The sequence below is a fragment of the Dama dama genome, chromosome 15, assembly GCF_033118175.1.
Source record: "Dama dama isolate Ldn47 chromosome 15, ASM3311817v1, whole genome shotgun sequence".
In the NCBI taxonomy this organism is placed as follows: domain Eukaryota; kingdom Metazoa; phylum Chordata; class Mammalia; order Artiodactyla; family Cervidae; genus Dama; species Dama dama.
Genome location: NC_083695.1, coordinates 61,857,865 through 61,876,851, shown reverse-complemented (window position 1 = coordinate 61,876,851; position 18,987 = coordinate 61,857,865).

The window sequence follows — 18,987 nt, the reverse complement described above, 5'->3', positions numbered from 1 at the left end:
GTCCATTGCAGGCGAATTCTTCACCTGTGAGTGAGATACAGTCTTTATGCACTGACATGGAAAATGTCCATGATACACTGTCTAGGCAAAAGGTGGAGGACAGTGTCTTTAATATGCTGTCATCTTTGTAGAAATCAAACAAATTTACATGTATCCATATAAAAAAAGAATCTACTATATTACTTAGCATCTAGAGACATAAATTGGGGGGGTTGAGACTTCCATTTATTTTACACATTTATTTGTTGTTGAATTTTTAAGGTATCACTTTTGAGAGAGAAAAAATATTACTATCTTTTTTTAATATATTGGGTTAGATTCATAAAGATAAACTCAAAATGTATTAAAGACCTAAATGTAAGACCAGAAACTATAAAACTCTTAGAGGTAAACATAGGCAGAACACTCAATGACATAAATCAAAGCAAGATCCTCTATGACCCACCTCCTAGAGTAATGGAAATAAAAACAAAAGTAAACAAGTGGGACCTGATTAAACATTAAAGATTTTGCACAGCAAAGGAAACTGTAAGCAAGGTAAAAAGACAACCCTCAGAATGGGAGAAAACCATAGCAACTGAAACAACTGACAAAGGGTTAATTTCCAAAATATACAAGCAGCTCATACAACTCAATGCCAGAAAAACAAACAACCCAAAGAAGAAGCTGGAAAAAGACCTAAACAGACATTTCTCCAAAGACTTACAGATGGCTAACAAACACATGAAAAGATGCTCAGCATCGCTTATTATTCAGTCAGTTCAAGTTCAGTCACTCAGTCATATCCGACTCTGCGACCCCATGAATAGCAGCATGCCAGGCATCCCTGTCCATCACCAACTCCTGGAGTTTATTCAGACTCATGTCCATCGAGTCAGTGATGCCATCCAGCCATCTCATCCTCTGTCGTCCCCTTCTCCTCCTGCCCCCAATCCCTCCCAGCATCGGGGTCTTTTCCAATGAGTCAACTCTTCGCATGAGGTGGCCAAAGTATTGGAGTTTCAGCTTCAGCATCAGTCCTTCCAATGAACACCCAGGACTGATCTCCTTTAGGATGGACTGGCTGGATCTCCTTGCAGTCCAAAGGACTCTCAAGAGTCTTCTCCAACACCACGGTTCAAAAGCATCAATTTTGGGGCGCTCAGCTTTCTTCACAGTCCAACTCTCACATCCATACATGACCATTGGAAAAACCATAGCCTTGACTAGATGGACCTTTGTCGGCAAAGTAATGTCTCTGCTTTTTAATATGCTATCTAGGTTGCTCATGACTTGCCTTCCAAGGAGTAAGCATCTTTTAATTTCATGGCTGCTATTACCATCTGCAGTGATTGTGGAGCCCAAAAAAATAAAGTCTGACACTGTTTCCACTGTCTCCCCATCTATTTCCCATGAAGCGATGGGACCAGATGCCATGATCTTAGTTTTCTGAATGTTGAGCTTTAAGCCAACTTTTTCACTCTCTTCTTTCACTTTCATCAAGAGGCTTTTTAGTTCCTCTTCACTTTCTGCCATAAGGATGGTGTCATCTGAATATCTGAGGTTATTGATATTTCTCCTGGCAATCTTGATTCCAGCTTGTGCTTCTTCCAGTCCAGCATTTCTCATGATGTACTCTGCATGTAAGTTAAATAAGCAGGGTGACAATATACAGCCTTCACATACTCCTTTTCCTATTTGGATCCAGTCTGTTGTTCCATGTCCAGTTCTAACTGTTGCTTCCTGACCTGCATACAGGTTTCTCAAGAGGCAGGTCAGGTGGTCTGGTATTCCCATGTCTTTCAGAATTTTCCACAGTTTATTGTGATCCACACAGTCAAAGGCTTTGGCATAGTCAATAAAGCAGAAATAGATGTTTTTCTGAAACTTTCTTGCTTTCTCGATGATCCAGCAGGTGTTGGCAATTTGATCTCTGGTTCCTCTGCCTTTCCTAAAACCAGGTTGAACATCTGGAAATTCTCGATTCATGTATTGCTGAAGCCTGGCTTGGAGAATTTTGAGCGTTACATTACTAGCATGTGAGATGAGTGCAATTGGGTGGCGGCCGAGAGGAGCTACCCAACGCCTGAGGTCAGGGGCAGCAACTGAGATGAGCTACCCCATTATTAGAGAAATGCAAATCAAAACTGCAATGAGATATCACTTCAGAATGGCCATCATCAAAAAATCTACAAACAATAAATGCTGGAGAGGGTGTGGAGAAAAGGGAACGCTCTTGCACTATTGGTGAGAATGTAAATTGATGCAGCCACTATGGAAGACGGTATGTAGATTGCTTAAAAAACTAGGAATAAAACCACCATGTGACCCAGCAATCCCACTCCTAGACATATACCCTGAGGAAACCAAAATTGAAAAAGGTACATGTATCCCATTGTTCATTGCAGCACTATTTACAATGGCTAGAACATGGAAGTAACCTAGATGTCCATTAACAGATGAATGGATAAAGACGCTGTGGTACATATACACAATGGAATACTACCCAGCCATAAAAAGGAATGCCTTTGAGTCACTTCTAATGAGGTGAATGAACCTAGAACCTATTATAGAGAGTGAAGTAAGTCAGATAGAGAAAGATAAATATCATATTCTAATGCACATATACAGAATCTAGAAGAATGGTACTGAATAATTTATTTACAGGGCAACAATGGAGAAATAGACATAGAGAGTAGACTTACGGACATGGGGAGAGGGGAGGAGAGGGTGAGATGTATGGAGAGAGTAACATGGAAACTTATATTACCATGTGTAAAATAGATGGCCGACAGGAATTTGATGTATGGCTCAGGAAACTCAAACAGGGGTTCTGTGTCAACCTGGGGGGGTGGATGGGGAGGGATATGGGAGAGGGGTTCAGGAGGGAGGGGATATATGTATACCTATGGCTGATTCATGTTGAGGTTTGACAGAAAACCACAAAATTCTGTAAAGTAGTTATCCTTCAATTAAAAAATTAATTAATTAAAAATATATATTGGGTTGGACAAAAAGCTCGTTAAGTTTCTGTAACATGTTATGGTAAACCCGAACAAAGTTTTGGGCTGATATAATATTTGAAAACACCCAAAGATGTTTGAAAGCCTCATAAAGCTGTGACCATTTAAATCTAAGCCACAAGGGGGTGCTGTCGGACTTTGGATGAGTTACCTCATAGCGCCTCAGTTCCCTCTATTCAGTGAAGATAAGACTCATAGCATTGAAACATGTATATTATCAATTGTGAAGCAGATCGCCAGTCCAGGTTTGATGCATGAGACAAGTGCTCAGGGCTGGTGCACTAGGATGACGCAGAGGGATGGGATGGGGAGGGAGGTGGGAGGGGAGTTCAGGATGGGGAACACATGTAAATCCATGGTTGAACTATGGCTGATTCATATCAATGTATGACAAAACCCACTGAAATGTTGTGAAGTAATTAGCCTCCAACTAATAAAAATAAATAAATAAAAAGTTACATCTAATGGAAAAAACAAAAAAGAAAAAAAAATGTATGGCAAAAACCACTACAATATTGTAAAGTGATTAGCCTCCAACTAATATAAATAAGTGGAGAAAAAAAGGCTCATCTCATACGTCAGTGGTGAAGAATTATTTGGTGTGCCCTGGGAGCCCACCTTTAATTTTCCTAAATCTTAATAGGGGTTGAGGAAAGATGAGACCAAAGAATCCTTCTTCCAATTGACTGTATTTATAAAACCAGAACAAATAATTTAACCAAAGAATCCTTCTTCTAATTGACTGTATTTATAAAGCCAGCTTAATTTCCTCCTTTAACTTATATCTCACGGAAAATCAGAGTGCTGGAGGGGAAGGAAGATTGGAAGTAGGTTTTCTTGGGTCACTCTCTCCTTAAAGAATCTGATGAAAATTAGGCATTTTAATCCCAGAAAAATGCATGGAATTTTTGGTGCAATTCCTGGAGATATCCAGGCCAAGATTAAGGACGCTTCATTGATTTAATTTTATCCAGGAGGAAGACATGGTCCAAAGAAATCAAGGTCACCAAGACCTTGTTAAAACAGTCTCCCCTCTGTATGCTCACTGCTGTTTTCCATACATTTGTCACCAGTCAGGGAGCCAGGTGACCAAAGCATGTGGAAACAATAGATGGTGCCTATCTGGAAAGAGGACATTCTGTAATTGAGATTCTGCATTACAACTGCATTCCCACTCCAAGAGTTAGGTTTATCTATATATTTAAATATAGGTGTGTTCTTTAAATACCAGTCACTGGTTAACATTAAGAAAAAGAAAAGCTACTATTCCTTGATGGGTCTTGTGGGTCCACAGCATGTGACCTCATTTAATCCACACGATGGACCTAGATAACTTAGTGGACACAATGGACCCAACCCAGATCCCCTAAGATCTGCCTGTGCACCAGAGCCTGGCAGCTTGGCTGTTGCCAAGCTCAGTGATTCCACCTTCGCCCCACCCACCCAGAACTGCTCGTGGAATTCCAACCACCTTGAGTTCTGTGGTGCAGTCTGTGCTCCAAAGCACCTCTGGATCAGGCCAAGACTAGACTTCATCTGAAACCCTATCCTGGCTTGCCTCCCGCCTCTGACCTCATCTGTTTCTCTCAGGCCCTCACCGGATTTTGCTGAAGAGAGTGTCCCCAGTAAATCACCCACCCCCATCCCTCTCTCAGGCTCTGCTTCTAAGGAATCTGACCTAATAAAGTTGGTATCTCTGACCCCATTACTCTAGTTTCCAGAGAGTCATGACTTATGTGAAGACAACACACTGGTATGATTCACTCTATAGAATTGCACCTGGGGCCTCAGGGATCATCTTTCTAGTATTTTACAGAAAGAACATGTATGTATATATACTAATATGTATATGTACACTTTGTGTATTTTTATGTATATTTACCTTTATATATGCGCTCTCTTGCTTTTCCATTTAGCATTATATCACAATTATTTTTATTTCTCTTTATGAATGTAGCTTAAAAAAAAAAATCCTAATATTAGGAGTTCCCTGGCAGTCCAGTGGTTAGGATTTGGTGCTTTCACTGACATGGTTCAATCCCTGGTTGGGGAACTAAGATCCCACAAGTCACAGAGTGCAATAAAATAAAATAAAAAAAAACCCTAATATACTTTAACAGGGAAATAATTATTTATGGTTTTATTATTATAAACAGTGGCTGACTTTATTTTGGGGGGCTCCAAAATCACTGCAGATGGTGATTGTAGCCATGAAATTAAAAGACGCTTACTCCTTGGAAGGAAAGTTATAATCAACCTAGACAGCATATTAAAAAGCAGAGACATTACTTTGCCAACAAAGGTTCATCTAGTCAAGGCTATGGTTTTTCCAGTAGTCATGTATGGGTGTGAGAGCTGGACTCTAAAGAAAACTGAGCACCGAAGAATTGATGCTTTCAAACTGTGGTGTTGGAGAAGACTCTTGAGAGTCCCTTGGGCTGCAAGGAGATCCAACCAGTCCGTCCACTGGAAGGACTTATGTTGAAACTGAAACTCCAATACTTTGGCCACCTGATGTGAAGAGCTGGCTCATTTAAAAAGACCCTGATACTGGGAAAGATTGAGGGCATGAGCAGAAGGGGACGACAGAGGATGAGATGGTTGGATGGCATCACCGACTCAATGGACATGGGTTTGGGTAGACTCTGGCAGTTGGTGATGGACAGGGAGGCCTGGCATACTGCGGTTCAGGGGGTCGCAAAGAGTCAGACACGACTGAGCGACTGAACTGAACTATTATAAATTATAAATGAAGTATCTTCATGTAGGATTTTTTTTCCCCCTGTAGTCAGATTGTTTTCTTAGGAAAGAGTCCTAGAAATAGAGTTACCAGGCCACAGGGTTTAATACATGTTGCAGAATTTTTATTTTTAAAAGTTTTTTGACCACACCTCGAGGCATACAGGATCTAATCCCCTGACCAGAGATCAAATCTGCACCTTGTGCAGCGGAACCAGGGAGTCTTAACTACTGGACCACCAGGGAAGTCCCTGGATTTATTTTCAAAAAGATCTCACCAGTTTATACTGCCAACCATAGTGCCTTCTGGCAATTTGAACCCTTGCACTGTCTTGCCAGTTTTGAGTACTGTCATTAAAAAAATAAAAAGCAAAAAACAAGCTTTAACTTAAAAGAACTTATTGCTTTGTTAAGATGTTTTTCTTTATTTGTAATAAGATTGAAATTTTTTCTTATATTTATTAACCATTTGTTTTTCCTATTTTAGGAGTTTTCCCCTCTGTTTATGGCTTTAATAATGAATTTATGTATGGTTTTTGAAAGTCAGTCTAGAAAAACACACTGTTTAGGGACTTGGTTATTAAGCCCTTGATTTAGAGGTATTTATCCTGTAATTTTTCCAGAGCAACATTTTCTACCTGCTCTGAGGCAAAGTGGGTGGGGGAAGATGTGAATCTGAAGAAATTCCATTTAATGATTAACATTCAACAAGATTTACCTCCCTCACCAGAAGCAAGGTGGAATGTCTCAAAGAGAGGGTTTCAAAATATAAAATGCAATGAAATAATTTAACAAAATATTTAAGTGAAACAGAGCAGAACTGAAAACAACCTGGTGGAGCTAGGAAATGTCTACACATTTATGAAGAAACACAAAGCAAGTAGATGACATTGTTCCAAATGCAAGGATTAGGGCAGTAAGCCCATGTACCTTGAAAATACAAACACAAATGTCCCTGCATGTGAGGTTTGCTAAAACTTCAGCTTGTGGCTTTGAAAACGCTTCTTACTTGATTGTTTTTTTTATTTCATAAGTGAGGTGACAATATGAAATAGTCAGTTGGATAGATAATCAACAGTGAAAGTCAAGTAAACATTTTGGCCTCCTTCTCCTTAACATAGTATGATCAATTATATATTTTCACGCTGAAAAATTTTAAGTGCTGACCAATTTTCAAGAGACAAGACTAAATTCTGTACTGAAATTCTTTAAGCTTCAGCTGTAGCCAGAGGTGAACCTTATCTTGGAAAATCTGAGAAAATAGGCTGTTAATTCTGATGAGCAGAAGAAAGGGTCCTGAAATGCTCCTTGCTTCTCCCAGAGATATTGTTGAACCTCACACTTTGCTCACAAGCAGCTGCTCCAAATCTTCTCCACTTTCCCCCAGATCCTCCTGAGCTGTGCAGAGAGAACAAAGACTGGGTGACCATCCTCATTCAACTTACCCCTCATCTCCGCACACCACATCTTTACTCCTGCTCAATGTCAGCTTCTTTTACAGCACTTGGCTTTCACTGCTTTATATTCTCTTTCTCCTAGCACACAGCAGAGTGCCTGTTCATAGGCATGGCTCAATAATTGAGATGTTTTTAAATGAATGATTCAGGTAAAGTCAAGTTTTTTAAAAATTGAGATATGATTGACATAACATTGTATTTGTTTAGATCAGTTGGTAAGGAATCTGCCTGCAATATCAGAGACCCCAGTTTGATCCCTGGGTTGGGAAGATCCCCTGGAGGAGGGCATGGCAACCCACTATAGTATTCTTGCCTCGAGAATCCCCATGGACAGAGGAGCCACATGGGCTATAGTCCATGGGGTTGCAAACAGTTGGACAGGACTGAGGGACTAAGCAGAGCACATGCAACATAATGATTTCATATTTGTATATACTGTGAAATGATCACAATAGATCTAGTTAAAATCCATCACTACATATAGCTACAATGTTTCTTCTTGTGATGAAAACTTATAAGATCTACTCTCTTGGCAACTTCCAAAAATAAAATACAAGACTATTGACTGTAGTCATCTTTCTATACATTGTATCTCCATGACTCACTTATTTTACAACTGAAGTTTGTACTTTTTGATCACATTCACCCATTTGACCCACCCTTTACCTTCCACCTCTGGCAACTAACAATCTGTTTTCTGTATCTATGAGTTCAGAGATTTTTTTTCTTTTAATTATTTTTTAGAGTCCACATATAAGTAAGATCATACAGTATTGTCTGACTCATTTCACTTAGCATAATGCCTTCAAGGTCCATCCATGTTGTTACAAATGGCAAGATCTCCTTCTTTTTTTTATGGTATATATATATACTTTGTTTTTGTTTGCTTTGGATGAACACCAGGGAGTGAAACTGTTGGATCACATGGTGCATACGGGCGTGCTAAGTCATTCCAGTCATGTCTGTAGTTCTATTTTTAATTTTTTGAGGAACCTCCATACTGTTTTCCGTAGTGGTTTCACCAACGTACATTCCCACCAACAGTGAGCAAGGATTCCCTTTTGTCCACATCCTTAACAACACTTGTGATTTCTTGTCTTTGTAATAATAGCCATTCTAACACAAGTGAGGCAATATCTCAGAAATGATTTGCATTTCTCTGATAATTAGGGATGTTAAGCATCTTTTCATGTACCTATTGGTCATCTGTACGTCTGAGGGAAAATTCAGATCCTCTGCCTATTTTTTTCATTGGATTGTTTGCTTTTTTTGCTATTGAGTTGTATGAGTTTTTTATATATTTTGGATATTAATCTCTTATCATATATACGATTAGCAAATGTTTTCTTCTATTCCACAGGTTGCCTTTTCATTTTGTTGATGGTTTTCTTTGCTGAGCAGAAGCTTTTAAATTTGCTATAGTCTCACTTGCTTATTTTTACTTGTATTACCTTTGTTTCTGTTGTCAAATAAAAAAAAAAAAACAATGAAGTCAAGATGCTTGCCACCAGTTTTCTTTCAAGAGTTTTATGGTTTCAAGTCTTACGTTGGTGTCTTTATCCATTTTTAATTACTTTTTGTGTGTGGTGTGTAAGGTAGCAGTCCAGTTTTACCCTTTTGCATGTAGATATCCAGTTTTCCAATACCATTTATTGATGAGCCTGTCCTTTCTCTAGTGTCTATTCTTGGCTTCTTTATGGTAAATTTATTGACTATATATGCATGTGTTTATTTCTAGGCAAGGAGTAAAGTCAACTTGAACAATATGACCCCAGATTTTATCTGGTCAGACACTTATAGATCCTTTTGCCTTGGAATAACGAACTAAGAAAGAGCATAACAGTGCTTCACACAGGGCTAGGTTTGAATCTTGTTTTACCATTATTTAACTAGGTGATCTTGGATAAGTGTTTAACCACTCAATTCCCCAGCCCCTTGTTTTTCAGATACTTCATCTCTAAAAGAGGATAATTTAAAATGCCTGCCTCACAGAACTTTGGGGAGGATTAAATCAGATAAGGGACTTGGTACAGAGTGTGCCCCTTAGCAAGTGCTCAAAATGAATATAACAAATCCTGTATATATATTCAGTATCAAACCTCTGAATTATATGACAGTTTTGTAAACTGTCTTTGTGATGTCTTTATGTCATGTGCAGGCCAACCTCAGCTGAAAAAGGGAAAATGGGTGTTGAATGAGCTAGTGAAAATTGTTTCTTAGACCCTCCTTCCAGATTTGAGAACTTGTGTCTGTCTCAGATGCCAGGAAAACCTGCCCCTACCCCTTTCCCAGATGGAGGACAGAATAAATGCCCACTGCTTCACTTTCCTAGGGAACCCTAGGTACCGTGTCTCCTCTCCCGCTGTTTCCAGTAGAGCCTTGCTCATAGCTGACAGGGGTGGATATATTTAACATCTGGGAAGGTGAGTTGCTTGAATTCTCATGCCCCATCTCACGAATAGACTGTAGACAAGTTGGTTTCTTCTAAACTTGCCTGCTCATATCTTAGAGATCATTTTTATTTTGCAAATTTTAAAGCTTTGCCTCTTGACAGTCCTGTCCACATACTAGGTCACAAAGATTTCAAGGCAGAATATGTCTGACTATAGTGACATCTACTGGTAAAACTGAGCTCTAAACCAAGGGGATCCTGTGTGTGTAGCCTCAAAGGTATTTTAACCATTCTTTTATCCCTAAAGTGTAGTCCAGGCAAACATTCAAATCAGCATTCTTTGACAATAAGAACTACTAAGCCACTTCACTAAATGATTTTCTAGAAATGATTTCAGAATCTTAAAAGCTTTCCTGTTTGAAATACTTCTGCTATCTTTGCTGAAAAATCATTACCATATGTGAAATAGATCACCAGTCCAGGTTCAATGCATGAGAGAGGGTGTGCAGGGACGATGCACTGGGATGACCCTGAGGGATGGTGGGGAGGGAGGTATGAGAGGGGTTCAACATGGGGGACACATGTACACCCATGGCTGATTCATGTCAATGTATGGCAAAAACCACTATAATATTATAAAGTAATTAGCCTCCAATTAAAATAAATAAATTAAAAAAAATCATAGGCCAAGTTGCTGAGCAGCCTTTTGAAAGGACCCATACAGGTGGTGCTAGTGGTAAAGAACATGCCTGCCAAGGCAGGAGACTTAAGACATGCAGGTTCAATCCCTAGGTCAGGAAGATCCCCTCCTCCTCAGGAGGAAGGCATGGCAACCCTCTCCAGTATTCTTGCCTGGAGAATCCCATGGACAGAGGATCCTGGTGAGCTACTGTCCATGGGGTCGTAGAGTAGTGTACCACTCAGGGACTGTGCATGCATGGACTAGCCTGCCAGGCCCCTCTGTCCATGGGATTTCCCAGGCAATAATACTGGAGTGAGTTGCCATTTCCTCTTCTAGGGATCTTCCCAACCAAGGGATGGAACCCATGTCTCCCGTGTCTCCTGCATTGGCAGGCAAGTTCTTTACCACGGCACCACTTGGGAAGCCCTAGTAAATACTTAGGATGTTTAAAAATTGTAAAATAAAGTTTTTAAATAATTTTTTTTATTACTGTGAATTCTATGGGGATTAATGACTAGCTGTCTAATAACGTCAGTATATTAGATATTAGCATTATATCGATGTTAAATTCCTGATTTTGCAAATTTTACAGTAGTTATTGAGAGGATATGCTTTTTGAAGGAACTGGGCAATGCAGAACTTTAGGGATATGATGGCTAATTTTATGTGTCAACGTGGCTTGGCTATGATGTCCAATTGCTTGGTCAGACAACTATCTATATGTTGGTGTGAAGGTATTCTTAAGATATGATTAACATTTAAATCATCAGATTTCGAGTAAACTAGATTATACTCCATAATGTGGGAGGACATCATCCTATCATTTGAAGGCCTTAAAGAGCAACAACTTAGGTTTCCCAAGGAAGAAATTCTTCTTAAGACATAGACAGTCTATCTGATTTCTATCCTGTTGCGCTGTGGAATTCAGACTCAAGAATGCAACATCAACTCCTACCTGAATTTCAAGCCTGCTAGACTGCCCTACATGTATGGTAGGTCAGCCCTCACAGTTGCATGAACCAGTTCCTTAATCTATGCTTCACCCCCCGACCCCCTACTGCTGCCCAACTTCTCTCTCAAGATATGTGTGCGTCTCCTGTTAGTTTGTTTCTCTGGAGAATCCTAAACAATGCAAGGGGTAAATGGCATCATGTCTACAACTTACTCTCAAAAATGTTCACTCTTGGGGAATCTGAGCAAAAAGGTAGTGGGAATTCTTGTAGCATTTCTGTAACTCTGCAATTATTATGTCAAAGTAAAAAGATAAAAGAAAAACAAAATGTATTTGAAACCTGGTTTGGAACAGGGCCTTTCTCTTGTACAAAAGCTTATGAACTTGGCTAAGTTCCCAAAAAACTGACAAAGGACTGTTAATGTAATCCTGGGCCCTCAGAAGGTGGTTAAGTAGGAAGAAGGCAATAAATACTGTTTTAATAGTGACTCAACCAGAAGGGAAAGTATTAAAACTGATTTCAGTTAATCTTTATTTTGGTGGAGAAATATCACACATTTTTTATTGCATAGCTTTTAAATATTCAGTTGCCAGTGTGAAAAAGTGGAGGGATAAACAGTTGTGGGAGGGAGTTGAGGAAAGAATGGTAGTTAAAGAAGAAACCAGTGCTCAGGTGTATCCAGAGAGGAAGGGAGAATAGTTTAAGGAAGGTTTCATTTAATTTGGTTTACTTGGAAGAAATTCAAGCATATTTTTGCTCTGAGGGGATGGAGCTAGGGTAGAAGGAGTAGTTGAAATTATACCAGAGAAAAACAAAATCTGGTATACATGAGAAAGGATGGAATCTTAAGCAGTACTTTTTTTATTTTATATACCACAAAAATGTTTTAAATGATTAAACTGGAGGACCGACATAAAATTGTCAACTTCTACATTTGCCAGGTAAGACATAAAAACGAAGCCATCCAAACATTGGGAATCCACCCTTACCATCTTTCATAAATAAAAGACATTTAAACTTTAAATATAGAAAAGGCAAAGGTAAGGATTTAATAAATTTAGTATGATGTTCTCTTTTCACTGAGGACTGTTTATATGGATTCCTGCTTTGGGCATTAGTCCTAGCTGAGCCTGTCAGAATGGGGTTTTTTAACAGCACACCTTGGATGGTTGCACATCCTTGTCTCTGTTGTGACCTTGACTCTTGCTGTGACCTGCTTTCCACAGTCGATCATGATAACCCTTCACATGGCTCCAGGCTTTGGTTCCTCCTCTTCCCAAGAGCAACTTTACAGGTCAGACCTGTGGCATCCACTTCCACTTGCTTTAATGGCATGTTTATCTACCAAGGTTGTGATCATTATTATATCCCCAACTTTTGCCCTTGGTTAATGTTCAAACTCACTTACCGCTTTCCGGTTCGCATAGCTTTCCTTTTTCTTTTCACTTTGTTTATTCCCTCACCTTTGCTTCTCAAAGAATTTTTTTCCTTTTTCTTTCTTTCTTTCTTTTTTTTTTTTTTTTTTTTGCTGAGGAAGTTTATCACCTTGCTTCTGCTTCTAATCTGATAGTAGGTACCTCTTTGCCTTCAGAGGGAATGGCCTGTTTGGTTACACAACTTACTGGTGATGTTAGTGCCCTTCATTTGAGCTTTGTTTAGGACCGGCAGTGCTTCACAACCTGAAGGGTGAAGTCCAGAGCAATTCATCTTCTCGTATCTGTGAATGGGAAGCATAGATGAATTAGGAAGTGCTTTGGGTCAAATCTCTGTCCTTTGCTAGTTACGTGACCTCACACAAGTCTCTTAAACACTCTAAGTCTGTAAAATAGGGAAGAGAACATGAATCTTGTAAGGTTATTCCAAGGATCAATGGGAGAAATGTATCAAGGAGCTTTGATATGTGCTAGCACATGGCAGCTATAGTAACAATGGTAGTTGTTACTGTAACCCTGCTTTCCTCCCAGCACTGTCTAGAATGGTGCTGTTAAAGATGGTAACCACTAGTTACATGTAGCTATTGAGAACCTGAAATGTGGCTAGTCTCAGCTGAGATGTGCTATACATGTAAAATATACACCAGACTTTGAAGTCTATGGATGACAAATAAAATGTATTAATACAATACCTCATGAATAATTTTTATAATGATGACATGTTGAAATGGTAATATTTTGGATACATTGGGGTTAAATAAAATGTACTGTTAAAATTTATTTTTCCTATTTTTTACATTGTTTAATAAAGCCACCAGAAAATTTTAAATTATGTATTATCTTCATCAGCTCAGACTGCTCTAACAAAATACCATAGATGGAGGTGGCTTCTCACAGTTCTGGAGGCTGGCAAATCCAAAATAAAAGTGTTGGTAGATTTGGTTCTTAACAGAGGACCTTCTTCCTGGTCTGTAGATAGCTGCCTTCTTGCTGTATCCCTACATGGTAGAGAGAGGGGGCTCTGGTTTCTTCCTCTTCTTAGAAGGACAGCAATACCGTAATAGAGGTCCCATCTTCATAACCAAAGATTTGGGCAATAAAAAGTTAAATGACCAAATTGGTAATTTAAAATAATATCCTTATACCAAAACACTCAGATGTATTATTAATTAAGATGCCAAAAATTGCATAAATTTTTTAAAAAGCATTAAGCCTCAAAGAGCTTTTGAGCTTGAGATGGGCAGCTTCAGTCTTAGGGTGAGCAGTAGAGTAGCAGAGTCAAGAACAGAGGGTTGGGGTTTGACAGAGGAGGGTTTTAAGACCCAGGCTCTGCACTTATTAGCTACATGCCCTTGGGCAAGTCATTTAACTTTTCCTAGCTTCTGTTTCCTCAACAATTAAGTGAGGACAATAAATAGCCTTCCCCACAGAGTTGCAAGACTTGATAAGCCAGTTAGAGGACTTCTCTGGTGGACCAGTGGCTAAGATTCTGTGCTCCCAGTGCAGGGGGCCCAGGTTTGATCCCTGGTCAGGGAACTAGATCCCATATGGTGCAACTCAGTGATCCCATGCAACAACTAAAGACCCCACATGCTGCGGCTAAGCCCCAACATAGCCAAATAAATAAATTTAAAAAAAAAAAGTAGGACAGAAGCTTACACATGAAAGACAAAATAAAGGGTAATGGTTATTGTTGCTGTGATTATAGCTATGCCTCCAGACTCTTGTCAGCTATTAGGGGTACTTTAGGGAGAAAAACTGGGACACACCAAGATAGTGTGTCCCATCTCTACTGTGTGAACATGCCTGCCACAGCCACCTTCCTTTCCTGTTTCTGATGCGGGTCAGCCCTTCTGATTGGTATGTTACACCCTAAAAAATGTTCTGAGTATCTCTAGGGAAGTTACAGCTAAACATGGCTGGCCCGAGGTTCAGCTCCGTTCTTCCCTGCTTTGAGGCCTCAGGAGGCTACCACATTCCCAGGTCCTTGGGCAGTATGTTGCTGTAGCCCAGGTGCACTGATTACATGGTATGTATATATGTCACGTTTGCATGTCATCTTGACCATTTTGAGGGCTTAGCAATATTTGATGTTTCCTTGTTTTGTGATTGTATATGGCTACTGCTCAATAACTATTGATCAATGGGTTGAAAGAAATAAAACTAAAATATATGCAGCATTGTCACCACCTTCTATACTCGCACATCCGGCTCTTGCTGTGTGAGAGAAGAGGAGGTGGGAGAAGGGTATATATACATCCAAATCCCAAAGTCAAGAAGTAGTCCTTTCACTGTGGTGGTAAACACCACAGTGTTTCTGTCCTGATTCTGCCCCAGCTAGTTAGGTAATGTGGGGATTGGAAAGGTCAAGTCTTTGGGATCAGGCTGACCTAGGGCAGTGACTCAGTTCCATCATTTACTAGTGAGAGCACTGGAGTTTACTAGTAGGTGATCCCCTTCAACCTCTTTGAACTCTAATTTCCCAACCAGCCCATCTCCCAGAGTTGGCAAGGATTGAATGAGGCAAAGATCAAGAAGCTCTTGGCCTGGATGGGACATGTTTAATAAATACTAGTTTCCTTTCCATGTAAAAATAATTTTGGTGCTGTGGAAAGGCAGATATTTGGCTCTGGGCTGGACAGTATTTTTTTTTAATCTAAGGGAAACTCAGATTTTCTTTTTGTATTTTCTTCAGTTGTGGAACATGTGGAAATTAAAGTTTGGCTTGCAAGCTAGATAAGGAAAAGAGGAGAAAGCAAAAGGAAGTCAGTAATCATGGCCAAGTGATAAATCAGATTAAAACAGTAAACGTTTCTCTACAAATGTATGCATGCATGCATACATGCATGCATATATGTATATCTCTATTTCTATCATTCCCTCCTTTCTATTCTCCTGACCTTTATGTCATGTCATCTTTTTGGTTTTGTTCTACCAGCTTTATTTTCTATTTTATTTGTGTGCTACATTATATATTCACATAGCTCAAAATTCAAAAGGTATAAAAGGGGATGCAATGAAAAGTCTCATTTCCACCCTGTTCTTCAGCCACCAATTTCTTCTTCCTAAAGGCAACCAGTGTTACCAAATTTGTGTATCTCTTCCTGAAATATTGTTTACCTTCTTTTTATACAATTGCTCTCATACTCTACTACTATCTGAATCTTGCCTTTTCACTTAATCTTGAAAATTATCCCACATCTCACATCTATGCATGTAAAGCTCCCTTGCTCTCCCTTAATTTACTTTCAATGGCATTTTATTTTGTGTATGTACCATTGCTGATTTAACCAGTACCCTATTGAGAAACATTCAGGCTAGTTCTGTTTTTTGCTTTTAAGTAATGTTGTAATAGTAAATTCTCTCAGTCTTGTCTGACTCTTTGCGACCCTATGGACTGTAGCCCACCAGGCTCCTCTGTCCATGGGATTTTCCAGGCAAGAGTCCTGGAGTGGGTTGCCATTTCCTTCTCCAGGGGATCTTCCCGACCCAGAGATTGAACCCGGGTCTCCAGCATTGCAGACAGATGCTTTACCGTCTGAGCCACCACTTTAATGTTGTAGTAAATAATCTTGTATATGTCATTTTACAGTAAGAAAGTATATCTGCAATTCCTGTAATTATAAATATATGTAATTCAAATTCCTGAAATGAAATTTCTGGGTGAAAAAATAACATGCATCTGTAAATTAATTGATGCTGTCAAATTGCCCTTTGTAAGTTGTATGGATGTAAGTACTACGCTGCATAGTACAAAGTCTTCTGACTTTTCTAAAGTGCACATACAAAGAAACCAAAGTACATATACAGGAAGTAACAGAGACAATTTGCTAATGGGCTTCCCTAGTGGCTCCGTCAGTAAAGAATCTACCTGCAGTACTGGGTTAGATCCCTGGGTCAGGAAGATCCCCTGGAGAAGGAAATGACAACTCACTCCAGTATTCTTGCTTGAGAAATCCCTTGGACAGAGAAGCCTGGTGGGCTACAGTCTGTGGGGTCCAAAGCATTGACCAGGACTTAGCAATTAAGCCACCACCACCACTACCAATGACCATGGGCCAAAAAATTTTTGGTGCTGCACCCCTTTACTCTCTTAAACATTTCTGAGGACTCCAAAGAGCTTCAGGTTTATGTGGGAGGTATATATATATACACACACATATATTTATACATACACACATATATATAAAATAATATTTAAAAGCAAAGCTAAAAAGTTTGAATTTATTTATTTAAAATAATTCCATTATATGGTAATATAAATAACATTCTTGCTTCCCTGATGGCTCAGTGGTAAAGAATCCATCTGCCAATGCAGGAGATAGATGTAGGTTCAGTCCCTGGGTTGGGAAGATCCCCTGGAGAAAGAAATGGCAACCTACTCCAGTATTTGTGCCTGGGAAATTCCATGAACAGCAGAGCCTGGCGGGCTATAGTCCATGGGGTTGCAAAAGAGTTGGACATGACTTAGTGATTAAACAACAACAACATTCTTATGAAAAGTAACTATATTTTTAGTGATAAAAATAGCATGTTTCATATTGTTGCAAATCTGGCTCAGTAGATGACAGCTAGCATAGTACCTAGTGGAACCCATTGGAACGTTTTCTTGTGGACTGGACTTCTATGGTATAACATTTTTGCCTTACCTTGACACCAAATATGTCTGCTCCTTACCCTCCTGCCATAAATCCTCCAATTTCCAGGAAATGATGGGCAGTGCCAAATTCCATGGGCTCTCTATGAACTGGTTTTCCAGGCCTGGTGTTCAAATAGGCTAAAACTTGAATGGTCTTTATGGATCCCAGAGGGTCCCTGATGGGTGTCTTGGAGAACTCTAAGTGAATACAGTAGCTGTATTAGATTTGATATAAGGGACCAAAGGGATCATGTAACAGTGCTCAGGCTGACCAGCCTACACTGTAATTACCAAATCCTCACGTCCAGTCCTGACCATGGTGCCATACACCTACACTGGAGGCCAGCATGTTATCAAAGATGTCTGGCTCTCTTCCCACTAAGTTACCCTCAGTAGACTAATTATGCCTACTGGGTGAAAAGATAAGAGGCTAGAAGAGCTATGCTGAGTTTGATGAATACTACATGTGAAACACACAGAGAATCAGGCTCACCAGCGCCCTCCCCAGCCCCAGTCAAAGCCAAGTGCAATATTCACAGAGCTAAAGCCAGAACTGGGAAAGTGGCAACACCTATGGATAAGATTAAAAGGCTGGTGACCCTTGGCGTCCCTTCCTGGGCATGTCACCCAGGAAATCAGAGCTCTCCAACAGTAGGATTCTGTGCTAGCAAGAGAGGGCCAAATAAGGTTTGTGATCAAGAAGACTGTTCATACCATTCCTGGTGAGGCTGCTCAGGGGGGAAGGACCTTGGGCTAGGCATCATTTTGAATAGGAAGTGAATACTCAACTCTGCTATCGTAACCACAGTTCAGTACTTAAGTGTTTTTGTCCTCCTTTGTGGTCTACAAGTCTTCTGTGACACTTATTTGTAACATGGGTTGGAGCAGGTAATATTTTTGTACTTAATAATTGAAGCAAATGAGGAAAACAGGCTCAAGGACACTAACTGGAAGGGCCGAGATGGAAAGGGATGACACCACCCCCAGATCTTCAGATGACTAATCCAGTGCTTTATCCACTCTTCCAAGATGGACGAGTATGAGTGGGAGAAGCTGGAGACAGTGGAAGAAACAATGGCTCAGGTGAGCCACTGGACGCTAAAAGGCTTTAGAAGGCAAAGAAAGCACGCAAAACACAGAGGAAAGAATCTCTTGGCAAGTGTGGGAGTTGGTGGGGAGACTGACATGAGTATGGAATTTGTCTTGGGATGTGGGAAATCAAGCTGGAGAAGTAGGAATAGGATCAGATGAATAATTTGAATGTGATGTGGTGTATAAGAAAGCATTGTTATGCCTTCATGCAAACCAGAGTAACAATGAAAGCAGGGCCTTAGGCAGATTAATCTGGCAGTGGAACAAGAATCTGAGTGGAACAAAGAGTCTAGAAGTCTTGGATCTAGAGACCCAAGATACTGTTGTGATAATTCAGGTGTGAGGGGATAAGTCTTGGACTAAGACAGCAGGAGTGCAAAGGATGAAGAATTCATGAGACAGTAAGAAGACAAGACCCTATAAGACTTAGTAACAGATTAGCTGTTGGAACAGAAACTGCTTCAAGATCTGAGGAACTAGAACAATGAAGGCCTCACTGGAACATAAGATTCTTTTTGAGACATTAGATTTGATGTGACAGTATCCGAGAGATAAACAGTTTGAAACTTGAGACTATATCACAACTGGCTAGAGGTCA